At 41.9% G+C, this 25701-nt stretch overlaps 1 protein-coding gene and 1 pseudogene across 2 annotated transcripts in view; one reads left to right on the plus strand and one right to left on the minus strand.

Moving 5' to 3' along the window:
- RERG (RAS like estrogen regulated growth inhibitor) overlaps positions 1-25701 on the plus strand; it is a 140044-nt gene that overhangs the window by 66751 nt on the left and 47592 nt on the right. The window lies entirely within an intron of this gene.
- On the minus strand, positions 20510-23853 carry LOC148112771 (uncharacterized; annotated as a pseudogene).

The raw sequence follows: 25701 nt of genomic DNA on the forward strand, positions 1-25701 counted from the left end.
AGATACATGGTGGTCCTTCCTGGCTCACTGTTAGGAGAACCTTTCTCCACTCTGGCTAGTCTTATCAGTTGCAATCAATCTTCCTTGCAGCAGGATGCACCGAGTAGAGTCACATATGGCCTCCTCATCTTTTGATAGGATTATTGTAATTCATTCTAGATCTGACATCCCTTGGAGAATGCTTGGGAACTTCACCTGGTCCAAATGTAATAGTCTGTGCTTAGAGAGCAGTACTGGCAGTGCCATTTTATACCTTCATTGATTTTGGGTGCAGTTCTTCAGTTATGAAGCCCTATTGTCCTTGGGCTTAAGTATCTAAGAGACTTCCTTGCTCAAGTAGATTCTGAACACCAGTGGTGGGTTTCACTTTTTTTTATTACCGGTTCTGTGGGTGTGGCTTGGTGGGCGTGGCATGGCTTGGTGGGTGTGGCTTAGTGGGCGTGGCAGAGGAAGGATACTGTAAAACCTCTATTCCGTCCCCAATCCAGGGGAAGGTTACTGCAAAATCCCCATTTCCTCCTGATCAGCTGGGACTCGGGAGGCAGAGAATAGATGAGGGCGGGGCCAGTCAGAATTTTTACTACTTTTGTATATATCTGCTTAGTAGGGCTTTCGCTCCCCCCGCCAAGCGGTGTTCTTTTTTATACAAAGTCAGCTTATTGCCCCCACAATCCGGGTCCTCATTTTACCTACCTCGAAAGGATGGAAGGCTGAGTCAACCCTGAGCATGGTGGGATTTGAACTTGCAGTAATTGCAGGCAGCTGGCAACTAAGTGCTACTTTAACAGCACTTAGTCCACTGCGCCACCAGGCTCTGTTCTAATGAACCGGTAGTTCCGACGATCAGCTGGTCCCACCCACCCACCCACCTGCTCCCATCCTATCCTGTCCTATATTTCCTTCTTTCTGGCTCAGCTGATCTGTGCGGCACAGCTGATTTCCATGCCTTTGCTGTTCTACTTACTGGGACTGCCTTAGACGGTAAGCAGCTGACCTTCAAATTGCTGTATTTTGAATGCTGCATGCTAGCGCATTAGGGGTGCGTGTAAAGCCTGCGTGCGCACGCAAAGCGCAGAACTGGTTGTTAAACCAGTTGCAGCCCACCACTGGGTCTTAATATTGCCAAGATTGGACACCCCTACTCTAAACTTTAATAACCCTTTGTAGTTAGGCCAAGGTGTCCCTGCTATGAAAGTCTAGGACAGCCATTCTCTGCCAGCTCATTAATACTCCTTCTGATGCCAGGTTGTGTGGGAACAGACTGGTTCCCAGCCTCTCCCAAGCGAGGAACTTTGATGGAACTGGGTCCTTGGCCAGACTGAAATGGCTATCCAGGTTTACAGGCGAGACAGCAATCTTATACTCAGCAGATTCTGACTTGCCGTACAAAAAGGAATGGTTGGGAAAAGCTTAAAATAATACACGTACGAGCCTGCCAATCTCCGAGGAATGCAAGCGTCAAAAATAGTGCAGGGGGGGGGGAATCTCAAAGGGTTTGTATTTCTGATTTGATTATCATTCTCAGGGTCTCCCGAAATTCACTTCTCTGCTGGAAGTGAAAAAGCAACAGGATCTCACTTACCATTTTTTTACCCCTGCAAATCTTATGGAGAGAGTTCTTCCTAATGACTCTTTAATTTGTTCAGTTTTGGAATTGTTTATTAGTCTTATTTTTCAACTCTGCTTGGGCGCACTGATGTGCTGCTGTAAGACCATTTGCCAGATGGATCCTGAAAATGCAACTGGTAGTAGCTAACTTGATCTGGACTGCAAAAAAATTACACTGCAGGTAGTCCTCAACTTACAACCACAATTGATCCCAAAATTTCCATTGCTAGTAGTATAGCCTTTATTGTCATTGTACATCATATATACAACGAAATTGGTTAAACTCTAGGCAAATAAAATGGCCGACAAATGACCGTTAAGAATTCCACATATGGAGAACAGTGTGTATAAGTAACTCTACTGTTAGTACACCAGTCATTATGTGCGTAAATACAAAGTCCTCCACCTTTGCTTTTACCGGGGTTGCCGTTTCTGTCGAAGTGGTGTGTGGTGCGGTTAGTTAGCTCCGTGTCCAGTACAAGTGGATGATGCCAGGTCTCTATGATAATCATCACACAGCAGTCGCGAATGAGCTTGTTTGCCGCCATCCATAGCTCTAGTTCATCAGTTTTGTTGACAAAGGATCTAGCGTTGGTTAGAAAAATACTTGGTAATGCTGGTCTGTGAGGCTGCTTCTGTAACAGAGCTAGCAAACCAGCTCTGCATCCCCCCTTCTGCTTCCCCTCTCTTCGCTGTCGATGCCACCTCCCAGGCCCAACAACAATCCATGGAGACCCTGGCAGTCTTACTATATCACTCGGTATATTATGAGACTGCTGGAAGTCGCTGGTAATATCTAGTTGACTAGAAAATCCAATCTTTAGTAACTCCCTGCGGGTATAGACTAGTTTTTGTCCACCCGCTCCACTATAACACCAGGAATTCAAAGCCGCAGCATCTATGCATGCCGCCATCTTGGATTGTTAATCAAGAGCATTGTTAAGTGAGTTTTGCCACATTTTACAAACTTTCTTGCTGTAGTCACTAAGTGAATCACTGCAGTTGTTAAGTCAGTAACAAGGTTGTTAAGTGAATCTGGCTTCTTGTTGACTTTGTTTGTCAGAAGGTTGTAGAAGATGATAGGATAGGATAGGATAGGATAGGATAGGATAGGATAGGATAGGATAGGATAGGATAGGATAGGATAGGATAAAATTCTTTATTGGCCAAGTGTGATTGGACACACAAGGAATTTGTCTTGGTGCATATGCTCTCAGTGTACATAAAAGAAAAGATACATTCATCACGAATCATAAGGTACAACACTTAATGATAGTCATAGGGTACAAATAAGCAATCAAATCATCTTAGGAAACAGTCAATATAAATCGTAAGGATACAAGCAACAAAGTTACAGTCATAAAGTCACAAGTGGAAGGAGATGGGTGATGGGAACAATGAGAAGATTAATAGTAGTGCAGACTTAGTAAATAGTTTGACAGTGTTGAGGGAATTATTTGTTTAGCAGAGTGATGGAGTTCAGGAAAAAACTGTTCTTGTGTCTAGTTGTTCTGATGTTAACGTTAATTAATTAATGTTAATGTTAATTATGTTAATGGTGTTAATGGTGTGTATTAACCCTGGGACACTGTGACTGTCCTGTCCTCACTACACGTTAATCTGTGTAGCTGCAGCTCAACATGCAGCTAAACCCACCTATCCTCCAATAAAACAGACTGTGTGTGTAGAACTGAATGCTTTATTGAAAGAACAGGATATGGTGAAGCTAGGGAAACTAGGAATACATACAATGAGAACCAAATACAAGATAGACAGCATTGTTTTGTTTGTTTTATGTTTTATTAAATTTGTATACCGCCCTACTCCCGAAGGACTTAGGGCGGTGAACAGGCACAGGATAAAATACAGAAGTACAAAAGTTAGAAACAATTTAAAACCAAATTAAATAATTTAGCCCACGACAATTTAAAATTCCAATAATTTAAAAACAAATTAAAATTTCAGTTTAAAAATTTAAAAGAAAGGGGAGAAAAAATTAGGCCAGGCCGGCTTGCTGAAATAAGAGGGTCTTAAGAGCACAGCGGAAAGTGCGCAGATCCGGGATCCTCCGTATCTCTGGGGGGAGCTCATTCCAGATAGTGGGTGCCCCAACAGAGAAGGCCCTCCCCCTGGGGGCCACCAGTCTACACTGCTTGGCTGACGGCACCCGGAGGAGCCCCTCTCTATGAGAGCGTACCTGCCGGTGGGAGGCTGTCTGTGGTAGTAGGCGGTCCCGTAAATAACCAGGTCCTAAGCCATGGAGCGCTCTAAAGGTGGTAACCAAAACCTTGAAACGCACACGGAAGACCACCGGGAGCCAGTGCAGCTCGCGCAGGAGAGGTGTCACACGGGAGCGCCATGTTGCTCCCATAACCACCCGCGCGGCCGCATCTGCGCCAGTTGGAGCCTCCGGGTGCTCCTCAAGGGGAGCCCCATGTAGAGAGGATTACAATAGTCCAGGCGGGAGGTGACGAGGGCATGAGTGACTATAAGGCCTTGGTAAGGTAACACTTGGAATACTGTGTTCAGTTTTGGTCGCCACAATGTAAAAAAAGATGTGGAGACTCTAGAAAGAGTGCAGAGAAGAGCAACAAAGATGATGAGAAAGGTAGAGCTTTCACTATTAGGAAACGTTCTCCCAATTTCATTGCATTTTTGTACCTCAGCCTCCATATTGCCTAAGTAGCTCATATTTCACCATTCGTGGGGCCTTGGTTCTTGCAACGGCCTTGAATTTTCAAAGTGTTTCTCCTGTATTATTTCACTCTGTGGAGGGCCGTACAAACACCCCGTGGGAAAGGCAAACAGTGTGTCATCGCTATATTATAAAAACAAGCAGAACTCAGGCTGCGAGAGGTAGGATTTCTTGGACCTTGGTGCTAGGTGGTTTTGAAAAAGCCGAATTCTCAGACTGAAGGGGGTTTCCACGTGGGGCTTTGATAGTGTTTCTGCCAAAAAGAAAAAAATGCTTCCCCATGGATTAAAATGTCCTTTTGACACTGCTTAGAAGTTCTAAACATCAATTCATAAAACTTCTGTTTTGTAATTGGAGAGATTAACTCTGTGGAGGCTCAGGGAGAGCTTGCTTATATGTGGGAACTCTCCTCAGTTCTTATCTCTGTGGTTCTACTTCCTCCTTTCATTATGACTAAACCAGTTCCTATTCAAACTCTCTACTTATCCCTTTTTCTTCCTTTCTTTCTTTCTTTCTTTCTTTCTTTCTTTCTTTCTTTCTTTCTTTCTTTCTTTAGCATATGGCATATCGTACATCAAGGGTGTCAAACTTGCGGCATCAAGTTGTCACATGACATATTGTGACTTCCCCCCTTCGCTAAAATGGGGGGGCGTGGCCAGCACTTGACGCATCTGACCAGAAGGCCGCGAGTTTCACACCCCTTGTTGCTGGTATCCTTACGATTTATATTGATATTGTTTCCTGATTGCTTATTTGTAACTTATGACTATTATTAAGTGTTGTACCTTATGATTCTTGATGAATGTATCTTTTCTTTTATGTACACTGAGAGCATATGCACCAAGACAAATTCCTTGTGTGTCCAATCACACTTGGCCAATAAAAATTCTATTCTATTCTATTCTATTCTATTCTATTCTATTCTATTCTATTCTATTCTATTCTATTCTATTCCATTCTATTCCATTCCATTCTATTCTATTTGTACATAAACTAGCAATATATATTAACATCTAGATTAGTAGAACCCAATAAAATATACATGTTTAAAAAGATCTGTGTTCAAATATCAATATCTAGGCCATCTAACCACTGAAGCGCAGCATTGTATATAGTTTAAAAAAAATGATACTGGGCTGGAATATCACCTGATCTTACAGCTGGTCACAGTGTGATCTACAGTTCGTTGGGGGACCCCGCAGCCACACTGAGGGAAGGATACTATGCTCCATTTATAGAGAGTCCCCACAGACGCCTTATGAGGTGTGAATCCTCTTCAGGATTATCCATGGTAGTTCAAAGCCTGGCACCTTTTTTGTGGGGGCATTTACTGTATACGTCTCCCTAAGACTGGGCCTTCAGCGACCCATTTGGCTTTCCATTGGGAATCAATGTTAAAGTTGTTGGGCAGATGTTGTGAAAGTACCAGAGGAGGTTTCCTAGATTTGAGTCTTCCTGCTGATAAATGAGGAAAGTCAGCATGCAGAGCAGAAGTGCAGCACAAACTCTTACCACCGGTTCACCCCGCACGCCTCTTCCGCGCATGTGCCCGACCTGTGCATGCGCTTTGCTCATATGCGCGCCTTCTGCGCACGCACCCGGCCTTGAAAACGTGGCTAAATAGGACGGCATTATGCTGGGGCAGGAGGGGGCGGCGGGGGGCCCATCTGCAGTCGCCACTAGCATTTGCCACTACCGGTTCGCCTGAACTGGTATGAACCAGCTGAATACCACCTCTGATGCAGAATGAATTGTTCATAATTTTTCTGTGTTTTCTCACTAGTGCATCTTGCCTTCATAAAGTTGGCAGTGCTATATAGCTAGGAACAGGAAGCCAGCAAGTCAGACTGGTTTTAATACACCTGCTTTATGGTTTCCCCCCCCTCCCCAAATAACCATTTTTAAACGGGCCAGAAAGTATAGGCCCTGTCAGCCATTTTCCTTTCATCCTCCGAGTCCTTTTTTCTTCACCAAAAAAGAAAAAAAAAAGTTTTCCACTTGATTACATAAAAGTTACCCCGTCCTGAACTTGGTAATTCAATTTGACACTTAACGTGTGCAAAAACTAGACTATTCTAAGGAATTGCTACTGCTTCTAAGGCATTTTTTTTTCCTGAGAAAAGAAAAGAATGAATAGCTTTCCTCCCACTCTTTTTTTTTTTCTTCAGCTTTATAATCATAAAATGTTACAGTGAGGGTGTCTGTTAAGGATCAGTCTGAGCCTTCAGATTTAGAAATGAAAAAAAAAAAACTTGGTTAGTCTGAGCTTCAGCCTGCCTACAGGAAGTTGTTGGAGAACTTTGCCATCTGTGGGGAGCTAGATGCAGAATGAGTAACTGACCTAGAACCTGAGGTAGGCAAGGTCCTAAACCAGCCACCCATTGCAAATTTAGAAGAGCAAAGGAAGTCAAGCTCTGCAAGGAAGGAAGGAAGGAAGGAAGGGAGGGAGGGAGGGAGGGGGAGAGAGAGAGAGAGAGAGAGAGAAAGAAGGAAGGAAGGAAGAAAGAAAGAAAGAAAGAAAGGAAAGAAAGAAAGAAAGAAAGAAAGAAAGAAAGAAAGAAAGAAAGAAAGAAAGAAGACAACCAGTTAGTCAAACAGATAAACAGCTAGGTAAAAGAGATGACCCTTGTGGTATCTTTATGGCAAAACATGTTCCAATGAATATTCCACCTGTGGATCAATCTGTATGCTGTGGATGGATTATTTGTAACCTTGAACTATACATACATCTCTATGTATCATCTCCCTCCCTCCCTCCCTCTCTCTCTCTATCTGTCTATCCTTAACTACCTGCCTATCTACCTGCTATATATATATATATATATATATAGTACCGGTATATATAAATCTATCTGTCAATCTAATCTAATCCAATCTAGCCTAACCTATCCTAAATTAATCTATATTATCTACTACCTATCTATTATATATATATCTATATCTATATATATCTATATATATGCAGCTCGCCCTCTCCTGCGTGAGCTGCATTGGCTTCCGGTGGACTTCCGGGTGCGCTTCAAGGTGTTGGTGATCACCTTTAAAGCGCTCCATGGCTTAGGGCCGGGGTACTTACGGGACCGCCTTCTGCCACCAATAGCCTCCCACCGGCCAGTTCGCTCCCACAGAGAGGGCCTCCTCAGGGTGCCGTCGGCCAGACAATGTCGGCTGGCGACCCCCAGGAGGAGAGCCTTCTCTGTCGTGGCACCTACCCTTTGGAACAATCTACCCCCAGAGATACGAGTGATCTCTGACCTCCGGACTTTTCATCGGGCCCTAAAAACTTATTTTTTTCAGTTAGCCGGTCTGTCCTGATTTTAGGGTTGGTTTTAAAATTTGATACGGATTTTTAAATTTATAAATTTTAAATTTTGGGCCAAATTTATTTAATTATTTTAAATCTATTTTTAACTTTATGTATAAATGTTTTTTATCTTGGCTGTTCACCGCCCTGAGTCCGAAAGGAGAAGGGCGGTATAGAAGTTTGAATAATAAATAAATAATAAATAAAAATATAGAAAACTCTCCATCTCTCCCTGCTTACTTACCTATTGTATATACAAATCCATCCATCCATCCATCCATCCATCCATCCATCCATCCATCCATGTCTCTCTCTCTCTCTCATCTATCTATCTCATCTATCTATCATCTATCTATCTATCATCTATCTATCTATCTCTATCTATCTATCATCTATCTATATCCTTCTCTCTCTCTCTCTATCATATCTGTCATCTATCTCTATCTATCTATCTATCTATCTATCTATCTATCATCTATCATCTATCTATCTCTATCTATCTATCATCTATCTATCTATCTCTATATCCTTCTCTCTATCATATCTGTCATCTCTCTCTCTCCCTTCCTCCCTCCCTCCCTCCCTCCCTCCCTCTCTCTCTCTCTCTCTCTCTCTCTCTCTCTCTCTCTCTCTCTCTCCGATCTCATCTATTGCATATGTAATCTCCCAATCTTCTTGAATGTGAGATTAGTCTCTCAGGCCTCTTACCAAAGTAAGCTATTATGCCGGCTTCCTACACTTTTACTTTGGAGTGTGTTTTGTGTTTCTTTGCTGAAAGATTTACGACTGCAGCAAATATCTTGAGTTCATTATCTGAAGCTGGCTGTGTCTATAATTGGCAGCACAAAACAAAGTCTTTGCATCTGGTTTCCCCATGAACACAGTGTGAATCATACCGACAGGCATTTTGCTAGTATGGGATCAGAACTTTGTCATTAGTACTCATTAGATAGTCGAACATAAAGGGATGCAGCAGACAGTTTAATCAGTAGTCAGATCCGGTATGGAATATAATCAAGAAGATGAAATATTTCAACATTGGTAATGATCAAATAGCTTGCAAATAAACATCTTTTTTTTTTAACATTCATGTTGCTGCAATTAAAGTCCTAGAAATAATGCTTCTGACAGAAACAATGCTTCTGACATGAGTCAGCTATTGTACAAGAGATGGAACAATCTCAATACACTGAAATTAAGGTGTGAATTATGGTCCTTTGAATTAAAATCTGTCCCATCCTATTTGCATGACCTGTCAGTAATTACAAAGTGCTTTATTTCACCCGAGCAATTGCAAAATATCTACAATGTAGTGTTTATAAGCATTTATTCAAGAGAATAAATTAACATTCTGTGGGTCTACATATTTTTCTTTCTTATCCATCTGGTGTTTCCTGAGTCAGTAATGAGAGAAGCTTTTGATTTAAGCAGTTTACAGAATCAGCCTATTGCCCCAAACAATTTGGTCCTCATTTTACCCACCTCGGAATGATGGAAGGCTGAGTCAATCTTGAGCCTGGTGAGATTTGAACTGCCAAATTGCAGGTAGCCAGCAGTCAGCAGAAGTAGCCTGCAGTACTGCACTTTTAACGACTGCACCACCGCAACTCATCCTAGAGCAGGGGTCTCCAACCTTGGCAACTTTAAGCCTGGTGGACTTGGGAGTTGAATTCCGCCAGGCTTAAAGTTGCCAAGGTTGGAGACCCCTGTCCTAGAGGGCTCATTGTAAACATACAATGTGGGGAAATTCCAGACCATTCCAAATGTTCCTTGAAATAGCTAAACTTTTACCAGACTTCTGGAAATGTAAATATAAGGATGGAACATTTTATCACATGTGGTGGCAATGCCCCAAAGCAAAGAAATATTGGGAACAGATAAGGAGATGGTTACAGGAGATAACAGGAGAACAAATTGAATTTAGAGCTGAATTATTTTTAATCCAGCTCCCAAACAAAGAGAACCAGTTCGGTGACGTCCTATCGTCACCGCTACCGGCTCAACCGAACTGGGCTGAACCGGGAGGAACCCACCATGGATTGTATGATAGTTGCGGCATCCTGCAGTCCCACGATTGCGATTTATGACCTTCCCAGCCAGCTTCCAACAAGCAAAATCAATGGGGAAAGCCAGATTTACATAATGTCCATGTGATTCACTTAATGACTGTGTGGTTTGCTTAATGACCAAAGTAAAAATGGTTGTAAAATTGGGTGTGATGACTCACTTAATGACAGCATTGCTTAGCAACTGAAATTTTAGGGTTAGGGTTGCAGTAGTAAAATGAGGGTAAGCTACATTTAAAAAGAAGTAAGAATGTTTGGATGGATAGCAACAATCATTTCACAAGAAAATTAGAAATATAAGCAGAGAAAAATTCACAGACCTCTTCATTCATTCTTTGAGGACCTGAATGACCTCACACCTAAACCCAAGTCTCACATTTTAAATCTGGAAATAATAATTTGATTCTTTTATTACTGCATTAATAAACTCTAGGTGGGAATATAATTTGGTTAATTTTTAACTTTTAGTTGACTGAATTAATCAGCTATTTCTCTTGGAAAGTTCTAGGTATCTGTTCACCATCTGTTTCACAGTGAAGACGGAGGGAAATAAACAGTTCTCTTCTTTGCAATTGGTCTATCTCCTATCCACAGGTGGCATGCGGAGCCATATTGGTGGGCACGCAAACGTTGCCCTAGCTGAGCTCTAGCATGCACGCACGTGCTGGCCAGCTGATTTTTGGGCCTTCTGGGCCCACCGGAAGTCAGCAAATGGGCTGTTTCTGGCCTCCGGGGGGATGGGGAAGGCTGTTTTCATCCTCCCCAGGCTCCTAGAAAGCCTCTGCAGCCTGGGGAGGGCAAAAAATGGGCCTACCGGGTCCACCATGCCATCACATGCCAAAAGCGGGGTGAGCACGGGGTGGTCGTGCGCACATGCATAGGGAGGGGCTGGGCGCATAGAATTATGGGTGTGAGCACACACACGCGCGCCACCACCCTGCACTCCCCCCACTTTTGGCACACAATGGCAAAAAGGTTAGCCATCACTGGTCTATCCTGTTAGTAGACTTTCATTTGCCTAATGATCTGGAAATCTCGTTCATTGTTTGTTTTACTTTGCCCCAAATGTATATTTAATGTATTTACATATAATAAGCAATATTGGTCTTGCCAAAGTTTGCTCCTTTTTATTTGGCCCATAGGTAGAAGGCTACCACTTAGATTTTATTCAATTAAATGATCTGAACCTATGGTTTCTTGGTCCCTCATATGTCAATATAATTGTTCTCCACCTAGTAGCTTAGAAAGTATTTGGAATAAAAATTTAAAAAAATGATCCAAATAAATTAATAAATGAAATCTAGAGGAGCCTAACAACCAGTCTCTCTAGACCAATGATGGCTAATCTTTTGGTTGTCACGTGCCAAAAGCACGCGCACACATCCATAATGCAATGTGTACGCGATCCCCCCCGCACTCTGTCCCCCCACGCATGTGTGAGCAACCTTCCCCGTGTGCCTCCCACCCTGTGCATGCATGCGTGACCCCCATGCATGCACACGTGAGCCCTCCATGTCACGCCCCCCGCATGCGTGCATGTCTCCCGCATGCACCCCGCTCCCCTGGGGCGCATAATTTCTCCTTACTTCCAAGTTGGATCTCTCTTTAACGAGCTTCCACCCATTACTTCTCATCTTGCTCTCTGGTGTTTTGTAGAACAAGTCAATCCCCTCTTCTCTGTGACAGCATGTCAAATATTGGAAAACTGTTATCATGTTTCTCCAATCCTTCTTTTCCATAGGCTAGGTATATCTAGCTCCCTCAACCATTCATCATACATTTTAGCCTTTAGAAAGCCATACCTAGTTAGTGCTGAACTAGCTAGGTAGTCTCAAGAGATTATGAAGAGTCAGAGCTGGTTCAGAGAAGACAATATTAAGCAATTCTGCCACGTTCACTAAGTTGATGGAGTTAAATGTCATAATAAACAAGAAATGATGAAAATACTGTCTGTCCTCCTCCTACACTAACATTTATAACCGGTGGTCTTCCGGGTGCGCTTCAAGGTTTTGGTTATCACCTTTAGAGAGCTCCATGGCTTAGGACCTGGTTATTTACAAGACCGCCTGCTACCACCAATAACCTCTCACCAGCCAGTACGCTTTCATAGAGAGGGGCTCCTCTGGGTGCCGTCGGCAAACAATGTCGATTGGCGGCCCTCAGGGGGAGAGCCTTCTCTGTGGGGGCACCTACTATCTGGAATGAGCTCACCCCGGAGATACGGAGGATCCCGGATCTGCGCACCTTCTGTCGCGCTCTCAAGACTTTTTTATTCCATCAAGCCGGCCTGGCCTAAATCTTTCCCCTTTAAAATGTAAATTTTAATTTGTTTTTAAAATTATTGGGTGTTTTAAATTTGTCTCGGCCAAATTGTTTAATTTGGTTTTATTCTGTTTTAAATTTTGTATTTATGTGTTTTATTCTGTGGCTGTTCACCGCCCTGAGTCCTTTGGGAGTAGGGCGGTATATAAATCCAATAAATGAAATGAAATGAAATTTATGCATCAGGGGTTTTGTTGTTGTTGTAATAGTTGTTTACCTCTACTTTGTCCTAGCAACTGAGAAAGACCATTTGTAGAATTTCTCTTTTCCAGCTTTGGAAGACTCCTTTGACTGAAGTTTTATGAGCTGCCTTAGGTCAAACAAAGAGTCAAACCCAAGCCATCGGTCACAAAACCTAACCCTTTACCCACTTTGCCATGCTGGCTTTCAGTAGATCAAAAGAGTGCATCTGGGCCAAATGTTTACTAAAACAAACCCAAGCATCAGAAGCCAAAATGGTCTAGAGAAAATTCTTTCCTGGTGCATCATTTAGGAAGATTAGTTCACCACTCATTCAAGCTGCATTCGAAGTTCTCTCCTTTATTTATTGGTTGGGGTGAAACAAAGGGGAACCTCAGTGCTGCATCTACTTTGTGTTATTCCATTTTGTTCCCCCTGACTCCTAAGTAATGAAGTGCTTTCTTTCGTCTTCTTAATTGTGATCTCGTTGAGCTAAGCTGCTAGGAGTCTGTTAGCATCAGTAATGTGCCTTCTCAATCCTTATGCCTTTCTGTGTTCTAATTTTGCACCCTCTTCAGACTGATGCTGCATTGCCAGCCTAGGCAATGCACTCCTGGGGGAAGGATATTGCAAAATCCCCATTCCCACCCCACTCTGGGGCCAGCCAGAGGTGGTATTTGCCAGTTCTCCGAACTACTCAAAATTTCCGCTACCGGTTCTCCAGAACCTGTCAGAACCTGCTGGATTTCACCCCTGCTTGGTATATGGAAAAGTTCATTCTTGGCATCTCCAGTTCAAAGGCAGCCATAAAAATCTCTGGATTCAAGTTCAGTAGATAGCTCCTGAATTTATTCAGTAGTAAAATAATCATCCAATTCTTAAAGCAACTTCTTATTTTCATTTTCTACTCCAGCCTATGCTAGGCATTTGCCTGTTGGTGGTGTATTGCTCTTCTAACTAGGGAAAACGACCTCCTGAATTTTCAGTTAGCTGGAAATGACTACAGGGGTCCCATCAGGGTCGGAATAACACTCCCATTTGTCCTACAAGCATGAAATATGTACCCTAATAACAGGGGTGGGCTTCAAAAATTTTAGCAAGGGGTTCTCTGCCTGGTTGATGGGTGGGCGTGGCCATGGTGGGCATGGCCTAGTCAGCCTCCTGCACTGGGGGGGGGGTTGCCCTCCCTGAGTTCTGGAGGCTTTACTCGAGCCTCCAGGAGGGCAAAAATGGCCTCCCCAGGCTCTGGAGGCCCTCTGGAGACTGGAAACGGGCCCGTTTCTGAACCTTCCCAAACTTCCAGTAGGCCCATTTTTCGCCCTCCCCGAGCCTCCATGCACATCCTGTACTTACCTGCATCCAAAATAGGCCATGTGGGGACTCCTGGGAGGGGCGGGGCAGGGTGGGCAGCCAGGAGTGGGATTTGGGGGTTATCCGAACTGTACAGAATCTTAGCTAGAGCTTCTCCCGAACCCCCAGCAGCCCACCCCTGCCTAATAATGAAGATACATTGCATCCACATAGCAAGCCATTGTTATATATTCATTGACACATCTTAACGTTTGTTTTGGGACATATTCAAAAGAACGTTTACAATGGCATGATGACTTTTAAAAGCTGCATATGAAGACAGGTAATTATAGTCCATTATTATGTGCAACCTTATTTTATATTATAAATCTAATGTTCCTGTGAATAAGCCCTTTGCTGAATCTCTCTAAATTGAAATGTAAAAGTTATCTCTGCTGTAAACCGATCAGAAAATTGGAACCTTCACTCTTCCCTACATCCACAAGTTTCTAAAATCCTGCAAAGGGAAGACATATTGTACACTTCGTTTGTGTGAATAATGGTGGCCAAAACGTCACGCTAATGTGATGTGACATTCTCCCGTATAAAAGCCTGCATTTAATTCAAAATAAGCAGACCGCTTGCTGAAACAAATTGTTCTGTATTAATTACTGACATTTGGAAATGAGTGGAAAGCTACAGTAAGTTGCTATTTTTTTTTTAGAAGGAAATCTTAAGGTCAGTTTGATATCAAACAAAAGCTTCGTGTAGCCCAATGTGAACTAGATGGTTCGTGGTGGGCTTTTTGGAAGCTTATAAAGCAAAGAACAAAAGAGAAAGAAATTCAATTATAAAATTGCTAAAACTCCCTTCTGAAACTTGTTAGCTCCTAAACTCCATAACAAGCAGAGAAAAGGAGATTGCACATGTAGGATACATCTCCAATACCATAGAAGGCATGTTCAGATGGAGTGATCTAGGGCAGGGTTTTTCCAACTGTGTTCTATGGAAGCCCAAGGTTCTATGAGGACACCCTTACACTCCAAGTTCACTAGAACACAGCCAATTTTCTTCCACTGAAATTTTGCCTCTTGAACAATAATTCTATTTTTGCTTGATTTTTAACAAATAGGTTTTTCAGTCTGAAAATGTTTTTAAAAATGTTTTAACCAACACTCTTCATACTTTACATAAATGACCTTTGTGAGCATATTAAAAGCAACTGTGTTCTCTTCGTTGATGATGTTAAACTATTCAACACCACCGACAATGCAACTACCTTTCAAAAATGTGTCAGATTGGTCTAACAAGTGACAACTTCAAATCTCAACCAACAAATGCTCTGTCTTGTACATTGGCAAAAAAAAATCAAAACATAAAATACAAATTAGATGGACATGACCTTGTAGATGACCCTTATTTTGTCAAGGACCTTGGAGTACTCATTTCTAAAGATCTAAGTGCCTGAGCCCACTGTAACAACATTGCCAAAAAGGCATTAAGAGCTGTTAACCTAATCTTGCGTAGCTTCTTCTCTGGTAATGTTGCACTACTAACTAGAGCATACAAACCATTTGCTTGACCAATTCTTGAATACAGCTCATCTGTCTGGAACCCGCACTGCATATTGGACATAAATGCAATTGAGAGAGTCCAAAGATATTTTACAAGAAGAGTCCTCCATTCCTCTAACTGCAATAAAATACCTTATGCCACCAGACTTCAAATTTTGGGCTTAGACAACTTAGAACTTCGCCGAGTTCAGTCTGACTTAAGCATAGTACATAAAATTATCTGCCACAATGTCCTTCCTGTCAATGACTACTTCAGCTTCAACCACAACAATACATGAGCAAATAATAGATAGAAACTCAAGGTAAACTGTTCCAAACTCGATTGCAGAAAATACGACTTCAGCAACAGAGTGGTCAATGCCTGGAATGCACTACTTGACTCTGTAGTTTCTTCCCCAAACCCCCAAAACTTTAACCTTAAACTGTCTACTGTTGACCTCACCCCATTCCTAAGAGGTGTGTAAGGGGTTTGCATAAGTGCACCAGCGTGCCTACCATCCCTGTCCTAATATTCCTTTTTGCTTACTCTTTTCATGTATTCAAATTATGTTTATACTTTTACCTGTTATCTTATATATGCTTGACAAATAAACTTATGATTATGATCTATATCTCTTAAACATTTCAAGGCAAGCATTTCCCAGATCTGCTAATTGGAAGACAGTTCACCGCTATTCCGTCCTTTTTAATGGATTTTGTTGATGAAGAGGAAAAGGTGGAAGAAACTTTGGAAAGCAGAATAAGATTCCAAGTAGATACGGAATATGTCTTAACCGGCCATAAAATCCCTTGAATAATGTGGAGCAACTGCACAATAAAAACCACTGAGTTAACAGTGACCCATGACTGATATGAGTGCAGGAATGTTGTGAAAATCGTTGGCTAAATTGGTGGTTACTAGGATTTGAAATCCAAGAAAACGTTGCTTTTGGAAATAGAATAACCAAAGTTCAACTTCCAAGAAGCAAGACACAGGCGCTTCTGAAGACCAGACCATGCACTACATTTAAAATGTTTCAGGTAGTTTGATTTTGCAAAGAAAAGACTTGCATTCATGTACAGCAGCAAAAAATAACCAGAGCACTGTGCCTTGATTCATTCAGGCTGTTGGAAAATACGTATATACAGTATGGTATAATACAAGTGGGACGCGGTGGCTCAGTGTCTAAGACGCTGAGCTTGTCAATCGAAAGGTTGGCAGTTCAGCAGTTCAAATCCCTAGTGCCGCGTAATGGGATGAGCTCCCGTTACTTGTCCCAGCTTCTGCCAACCTAGCAGTTTGAAAGTACGTAAAAAATGCAAGTAGAAAAATAGGAATCATCTTTGGTGGGAAGGTAACAGCGTTCTGTGAACCTTTGGTGTTTAGTCATGCCGGTCACATGACCACGGAGACGTCTTCGGACAGCGCTGGCTCTTTGGTTTTGAAACGGCGATGAGCACCGCCCCCTAGAGTCGGGAACGACTAGCACATATGTGCGAGGGGAACCTTTACCTTTTTATACAATGCAAGGATTATATAAATTATTCTAATATCTAGAATCTGTAACTGTTTTTTTATGTAGATGGCACTCAACATACAATATCTCTACTTAGGTAGCAATTTCTTTTCAGGATTCCAGTGCTACAGCCCTATGGAAGCCCTAAGGGAATTCTTGCTCGGATTACACGCAAAACATTTTGTCTTTCTTTCTCCTTCTCTTTTCATCTTTGCAAGTTAATTTAGCAGCAGTTTGTCTTGTTGTTATAATTTTGGGAGGGCATTGTAGCTAAGACGGTTTGCCCAGATTTGCGAGGAAAAGAATTACATCCTTAATGCAGCTGCTTCATCTGTTAATACTTTGTGTGTGGGGGAAGGGGCAAATAAAAAGGAGATTATTCTTAATCTGATAATTGTATCCCTTCCCAGGAGCCAGTGCTACAAAATCCATTATGTGATTACCCCCACGCCCAGAATGCATAACTTTTAGAACATAACTTTTGTACAGTAGTGGCCAAAATTGTGGAAATCTTTTGGGAAAAGTGTATTTTTTAGGTTTGAGGGCGAATAACACCATTTTTTTTTTTTTTGGAGTTTCAAGATAATCATATTCCACTACTGGAATGGCCCGGGAATAGCCCACACCTTAACCCAATTGAAAATCTATGGAGCCAACTAAAGAAACCTGTTAGACAGAAGCAACCAGCAATAAAACCCATTTAATAGAAGCAATCATTCAATCTTGGTTTCACATTATAACAGCTGCAGAACTAAAAGACTTGGTTCACTCCATGGGAAGACGTTGTAAGGCCGTAATTCATGTTAAAGGTTACCCAATTAAGTATTAACTGATGTGATAATTTTTGTATATCTCGTTTTTTCTATCTGTTTCATTTTTCTTCTTTATACTATAACTGCTATTCTAATAGCAAATCATTCATAAAAGTTATTGCATTACATTCTTAATTAAATGATCTTTCCATTGATATATAATTTTATGATACTACTCCAAGAAAAAATGGTGTTATTAGCTAGTTTTAGAAAATACACTTTCCCCAAAAAGTTTCTGCAATTTTGGCCACTACTGTAGGTTTCCAGAGTCCAGGGATGAAATCCAGCAGGTTCTGACAGGTTCTGGAGAACCGGTAGCAGAAATTTTGAGCAGTTTGTAGAACCAGCAAATATCACCTCTGGCTGGCCCCAAAGTGGGGTGGAATGGGGATTTTGCAATATCCTTCCCCCAGGAGTGGGAATGGAATGGGGATTTTGAAGTCTCCTTCCCCTGGAGTGGGGTGGGAATGGAGATTTTGCAGTATCCTTCCCCTGCCATGCCCACCAAGCCACACCACGCCCACTAAGCCATGCCCACAGAACCGGTAATAAAAAAATTAGGATTTCACCACTGCCAGAGTCCCTCACAATTGGGTACGGTCAAACATTTTGCCTCCTCTTTTTGCATGTTTGTAGCGTTAAGGACCAGGTTTATACTTTTTAAAACTCCTCAAGCTTCCTAAAAATTAGTTTTCTCAAGTTGACAAGATATAATGGTGTGTGGGAAAGATCTTGGGATGTAGGGCAGAGAGAAGCTGCCTAGGGAAGAGTCAGATAAGAGAAGAGAAGCCCAGAGCCCCATAATGGGTGGAAGAAGACCCCTCCCTCTGAAAAAGTTCCCAAGCTATGAAGGAGTTGGCAGGAGATTTGTACTTTCAGATTTGCAAGATTTTGGTAATGTAGCCTTACAATCAAGTAGAATTAGCTCATCTGAGAAGCTGAGAACAAAAATTCATTCCAAGGTGCTAGAATGGAAGCTTGTTAAATGAAGATATAATCTTTAGCATTTCTTAAAAGGTCCAAACTTCTCGAGCTTTCCAATGTTTGTGGAATGTTGGCATTGTCAGCTGTGATTTTGCACAAGAATACTAAATCTGTTGAGAATCCTGGAAATCTTGAAATATTTGAAGAAATTTTTGGAGGCTCTCAAACTGCCATGGAGGCAAGAGCCTCTGATGGTTTCAACCTTGTGAACTCTCAAGATTTCTCTTTCCACTATGTTTTCAAAATGGACAATGATTAATAGAATAGAATAGAATAGAATAGAATAGAATTCTTTATTGGCCAAGTGTGATTGGACACACAAGGAATTTGTTTTTGGTGCATTTGCTCTCAGTGTACATAAAAAGACAAGATACATTTGTCAAGAGTCATAAGATTTAATGGTAGTGAATGAATTATAACACTTAATGATAGTCATACGGTACAAATAAGCAGTCAAATCCTACTAGGAAACAATCAATATAAATCGTAAGGATACAGCAACAAGTTACAGTCATGCAGTCATAAGTGGGAGGAGATGGGTGATAGGAACGATGAGAAGATTAATAGTAATGCAGACTTAGTGAATAGTTTGACCGTGTTGAGGGAATTATTTGTTTAGCAAGAGTGATGGCGTTCGGGGAAAAACTGTTCTTGTGTCTAGTTGTTCTGGTGTGCAGTGCTCTATAGCGTCGTTTTGAGGGTAGGAGTTGAAACAGCTTATGTCCAGGATGTGAGGGCTCTGTAAATATTTTCACAGCCCTCTTTTTGACTCATGCAATATACAGGTCCTCAATGGAAGGCAAGTTGGTAGCAATTGTTTTTTCTGCAGTAATATATGTGTGTGTGTGTGATGCATGTATTGGTGTAGGTATGTGTGTGCGTGTGTGTTATGTATGTGTATGGGTAAATATATATTTTCTTTTGAGAGCAGGCAATAGAATTTCATTTTTAATGTGGGCCAGTGCGCTCACAGTAAATAATGGCAATAAAGGTTACCTTGTCCTGTCCTGTCTCTACTAACAATGTCACTGGTTCCAAAATGTTGCTGCACTCAACATCATTAAAGCAGCATTTCTCAACCTTTGCAGCCTGGAGAAATCCTTGAAATATTTTTCAGGCCCTGGGGAACTGCTGAAGATTCAGGCTCAAATATAGACCTGAAGTGACAAAATCATTATATTTGTTTCATGTACTTTGTTCTCCAAATTCTCCTTTTTCATCCTTCCCCTTTCTACCTCCTCTCCCAAGGATCTTTGCAAAACTAGAGAGGGGCTGATGCCTTGCAACCTCCATCATCCCTCCCCTTAATATTTGGACCTCCAAAGTCTTGCCACCCTGATGCCAAAGCCTCCATCACCACTTTTCCTTCCTCCCTTCTCCCAGCTTAGTAGGCAGTTCCTGCTGCTAGTGCCCTGCCAGTCCAGGCCTAGATCTCCTGCACGCACCCTGAGTTACAGCCCCTGGGCCACTGCATCTGTAGAAAGGAAGACAAAATGCTGTTGCTGGTGGTGACGGAGCCAGTCCAGCTCTGGATCTCCCGTGCCAACCCTGAGATGGAACCGCTCAGACCACTACATCTGTGGAAAATCAGGTGTGCACCAGCAAGGAGAGTTCTGGCACAGAGGCCCCATTGTGGGTGCTGCACAGAGACCAAACGAGCAAACAGTCTCTAGTTCTTTTGCTTCCAGCACAGCAGCTATGAATGGACTGGACGAGAAGAGGAGGGGAGGGGAGGGGAGGGGAGGGGAGGGGAGGAGAGGGGAGAAGAGAAGAGAAGAGAAGAGAAGAGAAGAGAAGAGAAGAGAAGAGAAGAGAAGAGAAGAGAATTCTTTATCGGCCAAGTGTGATTGGACACACAAGGAATTTCCTCCGGTGCACAAGCTCTCAGTGTATATACAAGCAACAAGTGATAAATCATGATCATAGTCATCATAAAAATACATTCATCGTAAATTACAAAATACAACAAATCCTATTTTCACAGCACCTATGAGCAATGTGAAAATCTGTGAAGGTCTGCAGAGTTTTATTTATTTATTTAATTTATTTATTTAGTTTCTCAAACATGTACAAGATAACATAAGTATAAGTATAGACATGGACATGAACACAGGAAATGAGTACAAATAAATGGGGACAGGGACAGGAGGCACACTGGTACGTTTATGCACGCCCCCTTTACGGACCTCTTAGGAATGGGGTGAGGTCCACGGTAGGCAGTATGAGGTTGAAGCTGTGAGGGTTTGAGGATGTAACAACGGAGTCAGGTAGAGCATTCCAGGCATTGACCACTCTATTGCTGAAGTCATATTTTCTGCAATCGAGTTTGGAGCGGTTTACCTTGAGTTTGTATCTATTGTTTGCCCGTGTATTATTGCGATTGAAGCTGAAGTAGTCGTTGACAGGTAGGATGTTGTAGCAGACAATTTTGTGTACTATGCTTAGGTCAGACCATAGGAGGCGTTGTTCCAGGTTGTCCAAGGCCAAAATTTCAAGCCTGGTGGCATAAGGTATTCTATTATGAGCAGAGGAGTGGAGTACTCTTCTCGTGAAATACCTCTGGACCCGCTCAATTGTATTAATGTCTGATATACAGTGTGGATTCCAGGCAGACGAGCTGTATTCGAGAATTGGTCTAGCAAAGGTTTTGTATGCCCTCGTTTACAGTACAGTGTTACTGGAGAAGAAGCTTCGCAAAATTAGGTTAACAACTCTTAATGCCTTTTTGGCAATGCTGTTACAGTGAGCTCTGGGGCTTAGATTGTTTGAGATGAGTACTCCTAGGTTCTTGACAGAATGAGGGTCATTTACGAGGTCGTATCTGCTCAGCTTGTATTTGGTGTTCTGATTTTTGTTGCCAATGTGTAAGACAGAGCATTTGTTAGTTGAGATTTGAAGTTGCCAATTGTTCGACCATTTTGATACATAGTCAAGGTCGTTTTGTAGGGCAGCAATATTGTCGGTGGTGTTAAATAGTTTTACATCATGAGCGAAGAGGACTCAGCTGCTTATAATATGATCGCAAAGGTCATTTATGTAAAGCAGAAAGAGTGTGGGTCCTAAAACGCTGCCTCGGGAGACACCCAAGATGTTACTTTAACAGATTAACAAGAGTTGGAAAGGACCTTGCAGGTCATCGAGTCCAACTCCCTGCCCAAGCAGGAGATCCTACATCTGCCTCTACCTAGGATCGAACTCACAACCTCCTGATTGTGAGGCAAGAGCTCCACCTCTAGACCACAGCAGCTGGTTAACAAGATGTTGCTTGTTCACATCCAATGGACTCCCCGACCTGAAGGTCTTTTTCCTTTGATTTAAAATGTTCCTTATTTTTGAATATGTGGATTCTTACATTCTTTGGCCAGATGTTTTAACTTCTGCTCCTTTTCATTTTATTTTCTATTCTTAGCAGACAAAATGGTGCTTCTTTGGCACTAGCTGGAGTTGGAGAAATCTGAATGCTGTAGTATGTAATTACATATTTCAGCTACATTCCTAATTCTGCTCAGGCCAGGAAACAATAATTTTCCTCTGTCCAAGGTAAACATCTATGTCAGAGGAAATATTTATGTTTCATAAAAGTTTAGGGAATGGGGGAAAATCCATCCTGACATACCACAGTTTTCTTCCCACAAATCCTGGGAAATATTAAGTTTTATGCAAATGACCCTAGCTTGCTGTGTTTAAACCAATAATAGGCCAATGTTTCTCAATCTCAGCCATTTAAATTGTGTGGACTTCAACTCCCAGAATTCCCCAGTCAGACGACAAAAGTATGAACTTCATAATCTCCCAAGACAAGAGGTGGGATTCACATGATGCACTGAAACAACGTTATATATATAAGTTGTTTAAAAAAGGCCCAGAAGCTTGTGAATGAGATTTCACAGAACCAGGGCTGCAGAACAACTTAGTTTACGTAGGTAAAACCTGGCTAGAAAGAATATGCACATAAAAACCTACGAAAAAGAAAAAGACACATTGTACCTTTACAGGGAGGATATTTGAGAAGTGGGTGTGGCTCACTGACGACGCCTTAAAAGGCAGAAATAGCTATCTGAGTCTCCCAGAGAGCAACACAGAGTTGCAGTTTGTCAACAGAAAAAACTTAGTTTACGTAGGTAAAACCTGGCTAGAAAGAATATGCACATAAAAGCCTATGAAAAAGAAAAAGACATATAGATAGATAGATAGATAGATAGATAGATAGAATAGAATAGAATAGAATAGAATAGAATAGAATAGAATAGAATAGAATAGAATAGAATAGAATAGAATAGAATAGAATAGAATTCTTTATTGGCCAAGTGTGATTGGACACACAAGGCATTTGTCTTCAGTGCATAAGCTCTCAATGTACATAAAAATACATTAATCAAGAATCATAAGATACAATACTTAGTGATAGTCATAGAATGCTAAATAAGCAATCAAAATCATACTAGGAAACTAAATAAAACAATATAATCGTAAAGTTACAAGCAACAAGGTTATAGTCATAAGTAGAAGGAGATAGGTAATAGGAAGGGTGAGAAGAATAATAGTAATGCAGTCTTAGTAAATAGTTTCATGGTGTTATAGGAATTAGTTGTTTAGCCGAGTGATCATAAATGCACTCCTAAAAGCAAAGGGCAGTGATGCAGGCCGGTTAATCCCTATTGGAGAAGGAATGACCCAAGGTTACCCAGTTATGTACTGAATGAACTCAAGCATCCTTCCCATCCAGCTGCAGCCCTCTGTCTCAGGATCTCATCCCGCTGCCTCCATAAGGAAAATATTTCCCAGCCCTTTTGGCATAAAAATCAACTCGGCTTTTCAAAGAAAGAATCCCTTTTCCATTCCAGCAGCTGGTTTTCATTTGATTTCTGTTCAGTTCCTTCTGTCTTATACAATCCGTATGTGACTTCCATTATCATACCTTCATGAGGAACTTTAAATATTTCAAATCTCTGAAGACTAGAGAGGGGAAGAAGTTCTGGTAGGAATTGACTTCCATTTCTTTAAATGTTCCCCTCCCGCCCCCCGTGCATTTGGCCATCTGCCGATTTCAAATGAAGTCAAGTGAGACAGATGAATCGCTGGTAAAGAAGAATTATTAACTGGTTATAAATGTTACCAGTACTCTGTCATTTTGCTGCAGTGTTTGGGAACTTCCAAATTTATCCCTTATCCAGAAGTGAATTCAACACAAGCAAGGGCCAAGTACTCCCACAGAGAAAGAACATGTTCCCCGAGTGAATCTGACATTGAAATCCTTCCTGGACTTGTGTAATATCTATTCTTGTTTGTAGATCATTTCGTATGAAGAGTCATAGCTCAGTATTAAAGTACTTGTTTTGCATGCCAAAGGCTCTGGGGTCATCCCTTGTCCATTTATAAAGATTATATAGCAGGTGATGTGAAGAATTTTTTTCTGCTGAGCTCAAAAATATAAGGCATCGTTCTTCATATAAGGCAGCTTCCCATGATTTTAACTTACAATCTAGTGAATTATGCACTGCTGCTTGAAGTGTGCGGACCATTTTTGATCTAGTGAAATCTGCTTAATTGGGTCACTCAATGAAGGAAGCAGAGGTGGTAGATTCTGGTTCTTTATAGATAAGTATGAAGACAGGTTAAGGCCGAGATGTCAGCTATTGAAAGGTTCATATAATCAAAGATTCAGTGATTAGATTTACACATCTGGCTAATTTATAAATACCATATTTTTTGCACTATAAGATGCTCCGGACCATAAGACGCACATAGCTTTTGGGGAGGAAAACAAGAAAAAAAATCTGCCTCTGCCTCCCAGCATCCATCCATTCATCGGTATTCATCTGGCAAGTGTCCTTGCAGCAAACAGCAAACAGCCTGGTCAGCTTCAGCACATTAACGCAGCCTGATTTAGCAGGAGCAGCTGATTGGTGGTTGGATTGGCCTCCCGGAGTACCGCCGATCAGCTGTTCCAGGCAGCGGGGATCGCTCCTGCCCATCACCGCCGCTGTTGCCAATCGCTGCCTCCACGTGTCCCATTTTCAGCCTCCATGTGTCTCATTTTTGGCTCCGTCCCCCCTGTTTTCAGCCTCCACATGTCCCATTTTTGGCCCATTTCAGGCGGGTCAGTGGCAAACAGCAGGGGCGAATGGTGACAGCAATTGGTGGTGATAGGCAGCGGTGGCCGAAAATGGGGCATGCGGAGACCAAAAATAGCCAAAGGGTGGGGACCGGTGAGTGGGCGGGGCTTCGGCAACATTCACTCTATAAGACACACAGACATTTCCACCCACTTTTTTTGGGGGGGGGAAGTGCATCTTATAGTGCGAAAAATACAGTAATTTGGTTTTAAATTAGTGAGCTTCTCGAACTTTGTGATGCCTTGATCAATGAATGACACATTCACTCTATGTTACTCCCTACAAAGAAACTAATTTCATTGATCTTAAAGAAGGGGAAGAAATAAATGCATGGAAGCCTGTTGGCTAGGGAATTTTGGGAATTGAAGTCCACATATCTTAAAAGTACCAAGTTTGAAAAAAATTGATCTAAACCAGTGCTTCACAACCTGTGGTCCTCAGGTCCCCGGGGGGGGGGGGGCTGCAATATCATCACAGGGGGTCCCGCGAAGGCTTGAAGAAATATTATGATTTAAATCTTACGTCTTGGTGGTTCGTGGCCATGATCCGTGGCCACAAAAGGTATTTAATGGGGGGTCTATAGTGCAGAAAAGCACTGACCTAAACTATCTCTGAGAACAAAAGCTAGAATATGCATCTTCTCATGCCATGTGCTTGAGAGAGGACTTTGGAAGACCTTGACTAGATCTATTGTACAGAGTAGCATTCAGGTGTCTTCTCATTTCCTCCCTGAGTAATATTACTTTTTGCGTGGTCAAACTTTTATCAATTCCCACCCACCTCCACAGTCACACACTGATGGAAGGCACACTATCTAGCAGAGTATTGTGTTCTCGGCGAGCTGCTTTTATACCGCTCATAATGTTCAAAACGAAGTACTTTGGTTGCTATGCCCACTTACCTCTTGTGTATTGTGTTGTGAATATATTATGACTCACTCATCCTAGGTTGCTTGTAGGGGGCATAAATATGAGATAAGAAGCTCTTTTCTTTTTTAAAAAAAAAAACCAGCCTATCAACAAAGGAGTGATAAACTAGGAAATTGCAAGGCCAATTTTGTTGCCAAAGATGAATCAACAAAAGGCATTCAATAAAATTAAGGACTGCAGGGATGCAACTTGAGTGAGTAAAGGGTTTTTTGCTTGCTTTTTCAGAGCGGTGAACAGCTTATTCTGGGCTGAGAGCAACCTTTTAGTGGTCAAAGAAAGCAAATTCCAGAAAATGGGCAGGCCACCACCACCCCAATATTTGATT

The sequence above is a fragment of the Pantherophis guttatus genome, chromosome 7, assembly GCF_059756535.1.
Source record: "Pantherophis guttatus breed Tessera chromosome 7, ASM5975653v1, whole genome shotgun sequence".
NCBI lineage: Eukaryota > Metazoa > Chordata > Lepidosauria > Squamata > Colubridae > Pantherophis > Pantherophis guttatus.